The sequence below is a fragment of the Arachis stenosperma genome, chromosome 1, assembly GCF_014773155.1.
Source record: "Arachis stenosperma cultivar V10309 chromosome 1, arast.V10309.gnm1.PFL2, whole genome shotgun sequence".
Lineage (NCBI taxonomy): Eukaryota > Viridiplantae > Streptophyta > Magnoliopsida > Fabales > Fabaceae > Arachis > Arachis stenosperma.
Genome location: NC_080377.1, coordinates 65417598 through 65424232, shown reverse-complemented (window position 1 = coordinate 65424232; position 6635 = coordinate 65417598). Strand labels below are relative to the sequence as shown.

At 39.4% G+C, this 6635-nt stretch overlaps 1 non-coding gene across 1 annotated transcript; it reads left to right on the top strand.

The window, feature by feature from the left end:
• Nucleotides 1-5667: 5667 nt before the first annotated feature.
• On the top strand, nucleotides 5668-5771 carry LOC130948623 (small nucleolar RNA R71). The gene has a single exon (XR_009073129.1). It is a non-coding gene; the product is annotated as a small nucleolar RNA R71 (small nucleolar RNA).
• Nucleotides 5772-6635: the final 864 nt, after the last annotated feature.

Here is a 6635-nt window from a genome sequence, read left to right as displayed (position 1 = left end):
CTTATAGATAGGTGATGGAGCTCAGGAGTAGGTTAGAATCTATTCAGGCTGATTACTCTGAACTTCAAAGTCATCTCGTAGGTAGTGTTACTGCGGCTTATGAGAATCTGAAAGAGCAATTCCGAGTTCTTGCGCCAGATCTCGACCTTTCCCTTATTAGTCTGGACAATATTGTTAGGGATGGTAAGATTGTTGGTGCACGAAATTGTGATCATCAACAATGGCTCCAAAGACTTGGTGCTCTTAAACATGAATCACACTTTGTCACAACTCCGCAAAACTAACCAGCAAGTGTACTGGGTCATCCAAGTAATACCTTACGTGAGTAAGGGTCGATCCCACAGAGATTGTTGGTATGAAGCAAGCTATGGTCATCTTGTAAATATCAGTTAGGCGGTAATAATTGATTATTGGATTTTCGAAAATATAAAGAGATAATTAATTTATTAATAAAGGATAGAAATACTTATGTAAATTCACTGGTAGGAATTTCTGATAAGTGCATGGAGATGCTGTGTTCCTTGTGAATCTCTGCTTTCCTGCTACTTTCATCCAATCCTTCTTACTCCTTTCCATGGAAAGCTGTATGTAGGGCATCACCGTTGTCAATGGCTACATTCCATCCTCTCAGTAAAAAAGGTCCAAATGCTCTGTCACAGCACGGCTAATCATCTGTCGGTTCTCAATCAGGCTAGAGTAGAATCCCGTGATTCTTTTGCGTCTGTCACTAACGCCCAGCCTTTAGGAGTTTGAAGCTCGTCACAGTCATTCAATCTTGGAATCCTACTCGGAATACCACAGACAAGGTTAGACTTTCCGGATTCCCATGAATGCCGCCATCAATTCTAGCTTATACCACGAAGATTCTGATTAAGGAATCCAAGAGATATGCGCCCGGCCTAAGATAGAACGGAAGTGGTTGTCAGTCACGCGCGTTCATAGGTGAGAATGATGATGAGTGTCACGGATCATCACATTCATCAAGTTGAAGTGCAACGAATATCTTAGAACAGGAATAAATCGAATTGAATAGAAAATAGTAGTAATTGCATTGAAACTTGAGGTACAGCAGAGCTCTACACCCTTAATCTATGGTGTGTAGAAACTCCACCGTTGAAAATACATAAGTGATGAAGGTTCAGGCATCGCCGAATGGCCAGCCCCCATGATCTGAGAACTAAAACGTCCCAAGATGTCTAATACAATAGTAAACTATCCTATTTATATTAGACTAGCTACTAGGGTTTACAAGAGTAAGTAATTGATGCATAAATCCACTTCCAGGGCCCACTTGGTGTATGTTTGGGCTGAGCTTGATCTATCCATGAGTTGAGGCTTCTTTTGGAGTTGAACGTCAAGTTGTAACGTGTTTTGGGCGTTCAACTCCGGTTTGTGACGTGTTTCTAGCGTTTGACTCCAGACAGCAACATGGAACTGGCGTTGAGCGCCCGTTTACATCATCTAATCACGAATAAAGTATAAACTATTATATATTGCTGAAAAGCTCTGGATGTCTACTTTCCAACGCCGTTGAGAACACGCCATTTGAAGTTCTGTAGCTCCAAAAACTTCATTTCTAGTGCAGGGAGGTCAGATTCCAACAGCATCAGCAGTCCTTTGTCAGCCTCCTATTAGAGTTTTGCTCAGGTCCCTCAATTTCAGCCAAAAAAACCTGAAATCACAGAAAAATACACAAACTCATAGTAAAGTCCAGAAATGTGAATTTATCATAAAAACTAATGAAAACATCCCTAAAAGTAACTAGATCATACTAAAAACTACATAAAAACAATGCCAAAAAGCGTATAAATTATCCGCTCATCACAACACCAAAATTAAATTGTTGCTTGTCCCCAAGAAACTGAAAATCAATTAGAATAAAAAGGAGAGAATATACTATAAATTCCAAAATATCAATGAATATTAATTCTAATTAGATGAGCGGGACTTGTAGCTTTTTGCTTCTGAACAATTTTGGCATCTCACTTTTTTCTTTGAAGTTTAGAATGATTGGCTTCTCTAGGAACTTAGAATTTCGGATAGTATTATTGATTCTCCTAGTTAAGTATGTTGATTCTTGAACACAGCTACTTTTATGAGTCTTGGCCATGGCCCTAAGCACTTTGTTTTCCAGTATTACCACCGGATACATAAATGCCACAAACACATGACTGGGTGAACCTTTTCAGATTGTGACTCAGCTTTGCTAGAGTCCCAGTTAGAGGTGTCCAGAGCTCTTAAGCACACTCTTTTTGCTTTGGATCACGACTTTAACCACTCAGTCTCAAGCTTTTCACTTGGACCTGCATGCCACAAGCACATGGTTAGGGACAGCTTGATTTAGCCGCTTAGGCCTGGATTTTATTTCCTTGGGCCCTCCTATCCATTGATGCTCAAAGCCTTGGATCCTTTTTACCCTTGCCTTTTGGTTTTAAGGGCTAATGGCTTTTTCTGCTTGCTTTTTCTTTTTCTTTCTAAATTTTTCTTTTTTTTGCCACTTTTTTTTTTCGCAAGCTTTTGCTTTTTCACTGCTTTTTCTTGCTTCAAGAATCAATTTTATGATTTTTTAGATCATCAATAACATTTTTCTTTGTTCATCATTCTTTCAAGAGTCAACAATTTTAACATTCATAAACAACAAGATAAAAAATATGCACTGTTTAATCATTCATTCAGAAAACAAAAAGTATTGTCACCACATCAATATAATTAAACTAATTTCAAGGATAAATTTGAAATTCATGTACTTTCTTGTTCTTTTGAATTAGAAACATTTTTCATTTAAGAGAGGTGAAGGATTTCTTGGAATTATTTATAGCCTTAAGACATAGTTACTAAATACTAATGATCATGAAGTAGAGACACAAAACATAAACAAACATAAAATAGAAGAACAAAAAAATTAAGAACAAGGAATGAGTCCACCTTAGTGATGGTGGCGCTTTCTTCATGAAGAGCCAATGATGCTTTTTGAGCTCCTTTATGTCTCTTCCTTGCCTTTGTTGCTGGATCCCTAGTGCTTTTGGTGTTCTTATCCTTAATTGCTCCCAATAGTTGTGTGGAGGAAAATGTATCCCCTGAGGTATCTCAGGGATTTCTTGATGAGGGAATTTCTCATGCTCTCTTGATGTGCAGTCAAATGCTCTATTACTGAGCTATGGATCCTTGAGATGAATCTCTCCATCTCCCATGACTCAGAGGTGGAAGCTTTTGTCTTCCCTTTTTTCTTCTTCTTCTTCTTTTTTTTTTTTTGAGGTTTCTCTGGCCTTAGGTGCCATCAATGGTTATGGAAAAGCAAAAAAGCTATGCTTTTACCACACCAAACTTAGAATGTTGCTCGCCCTCGAGAAAAAGAAGAAAGAATAGAAGAAGAAGAAGAAGATATGGAGGAGAGGGAGAGAGGTGTGTATTCGGCTACGTAGGGTGGGTTTGGGTAGGGAAGAAATGGATGGATGTGAGTTGAGGTAGGTGGGGATCCTGTGGGGTCCACAGATCCTGAGGTGATCCTGTGGGGTTCACAGATCCTGAGGTGTCAAGGATTTACATCCCTGCACCAATGAGGCATGTAGAATGCCTTTGCATATAATTCTAGCGTTTAAACGCCGAAGTGATGCTCATTCTGGGCGTTCAACGCCCACGTGCAACATGTTTCTGGCGTTGAACGCCAGGTCCATGCTTGTTTCTGGCGTTCAACGCCAGATCCATGCTCTGTTCTGGCGTTGAACGCCGGCCAGATGCTCCTTACTGGCGTTTGAACGCCAGTAAGTCCGTCCTCCAGGGTGTGATTTTTCTTCTGCTATTTTTGATTCTGTTTTTAATTTTAGTATTTTTTTCGTGACTCCACATGATCATGAACCTACTAAAACACAAAATAACAATTAATTAAAAATAAAATTAGATAAATAAAAATTGAGTTGCCTCCCAACAAGCGCTTCTTTAATGTCAATAGCTTGACAGTGGGCTCTCATGGAGCCACAAAGGTGATCAGGTCAATATTGTGAACTCCCAACACCAAACTTAGAATTTGGATATGGGGGTTAAACACCAAACTTAGAGTTTGGTTGTGGCCTCCCAACACCAAACTTAGAGTTTGATTGTGGGGGCTCTGTTTGACTCTGTACTGAGAGAAGCTCTGCATGCTTACTCTCCCTTGTTACAGAAGGATAGCCGTGTGCCTTAAACACAAGGTAGTCCCCATTCAATTAAAGGACTAATTCTCCTCTGTTAACATCAATCACAGGACCAGCTGTGGCTAGGAAAGGTCTTCCAAGGATGATGCATTCATCCTCTTCCTTCCTAGTGTCTAAGATTATGAAATCAGCAGGGATGTAAAGGCCTTCAACCTTTACTAACACGTCCTCTACTAATCCATAAGCTTGTCTTAGTGACTTGTCTGCCAATTGTAATGAGAATAAGGCAGGCTGTACCTCAATGATCCCTAGTTTCTCCATTACAGAGAGTGGCATAAGATTTATGCCTGACCCCAGGTCACACAGAGCCTTGTTAAAGGTCATGGTGCCTATGGTGCAGGGAATTAAGAATTTACCAGGATCTTGTCTCTTTTAAGGTAAAGTTTTCTGAACCCATGTATCTAGTTCACTAATGAGCAAGGGAGGTTCACCTTTCCAAGTCTCATTACCAAACAACTTGGCATTCAGCTTCATGATGGCTCCTAGATATTGAGCAACTTGCTCTCCAATCACATCTTCATCCTCTTCTGAGGAAGAATAGTCTTCAGAGCTCATGAATGGCAGAAGGAGATTTAGTGGAATCTCTATGGTCTCTATATGAGCCTCAGATTCTTTTAGGTCCTCAATAGGGAACTCCTTCTTGCTTGAGAGATGTCCCAGGAGGTCTTCCTCACTAGGATTTTCGTCCTTCTCCTCCCTTGTGCATTCGGCCATATTGATTACATCAATGGCCTTGCACTCTCCTCTTGGATTTTCTTCTGTATTGCTTGGGAGAGTACTGGGAGGAGTTTCAGTGACTTTCTTACTCAGTTGGCCCACTTGAGCCTCCAAATTTCTGATGGAGGACCTTGTTTCACTCATGAAACTTAAGGTAGCCTTAGACAGATCAGAGACTAAATTTGCTAAATTAGAGGGGTTCTGCTCAGAATTCTCTGTCTGTTGCTGAGAAGATGATGGAAAAGGCTTGTTATTGTTTAGCCTGTTTCTTCCACCATTATTAAATCCTTGTTGAGGCTTTTGTTGATCCTTCTATGAGAAATTTGGATGATTTCTCCATGATGAATTATAGGTGTTTCCATAAGGTTCACCCATGTAATTTACCTCTACTATTGCAGGGTTCTCAGGATCATAAGCTTCTTCAGAAGCTGCCTCTTTAGTACTGTTGGATGCATTTTGCCATCTATTCAGACTTTGAGAGATCATGTTGACTTGCTGAGTCAACACTTTGTTCTGAGCCAATATGACATTCAGAGCATAAATTTTAAGAACTCCCTTCCTCTGAGGCATCCCATTATTCACGGAATTCCTCTCAGAAGTGTACATGAATTGGTTATTTGCAACCATGTCAATAAGTTCTTGAGCTTCTGCAGGCATTTTCTTTAAGTGAATGGATCCACCTGCAGAATGGTCTAGTGACATCTTAGAGAATTCAGATAGACCATAATAGAATATATCCAAAATGGTCCATTCAGAAAACATGTCAGAAGGACACTTTTTGGTCATCTGCTTGTATCTTTCCCAAGCTTCATAGAGGGATTCACCATCTTTTTGTTTGAAGGTCTGAACATCCACTCTAAGCTTGCTCAGCTTTTGAGGAGGAAAGAATTTATCCAAGAAGGCTGTGACCAGCTTATCCCAGGAGTCCAGGCTATCTTTAGGTTGTAAGTCCAACCATGTTCTAGCTCTGTCTCTTACTGCAAAAGGGAAAAGCATGAGCCTGTAGACTTCAGGATCTACTCCATTCGTCTTTACAGTCTCACAAATCTGCAAGAACTCAATTAAAAATTGGTAAGGATCTTCAGATGGAAGTCCATGAAACTTGCAGTTCTGTTGCATTAGAGCAACTAATTAAGGTTTCAGCTCAAAATTGTTTGCTCCAATGGCCAGAATGGAGATGCTTCTTCCATCAAATTTGGATGTTGGTTTAGTGAAATCACTTAGCATTCTCCTTGCATTATTGTTGTTGGGTTCGGCTGCCATCTCCTTCTCTTGTTTGAAAATGTCAGAAAGGTTGTCTCTGGATTGTTGTAATTTAGCTTCTCTTAGTTTCCTCTTCAGAGTCCTTTCAGGTTCAGGATCAGCTTCAACAAGAATGCCTTTTTCCTTGTTCCTGCTCATATAGGGAAGAAGAGAACAAAAAAAGAAAGAGGAATCCTCTATGTCACAGTAAAGAGGTTCCTTATTGTTAGTAGAAAAAGAAAGGAATAAAAGTGGAGAATCCAATCACAAGGGTGAGGATAAAAGCAGTGATTGGAGATGAAGAGATGTGAAGAGAAGTGTTAGTAAATAAATAAATAAATAGAAGAAGAGGCGAGATAGAAAATTTCGAAAATAATTTTGAAAAAGTAGTTAGTGATTTTCGAAAATTAAAGATAAGATATAATTAAAATTAAAATTTAAAATAATTAATTAATTAAAAAGAATTTTTGAAAAAGGGATGAGATA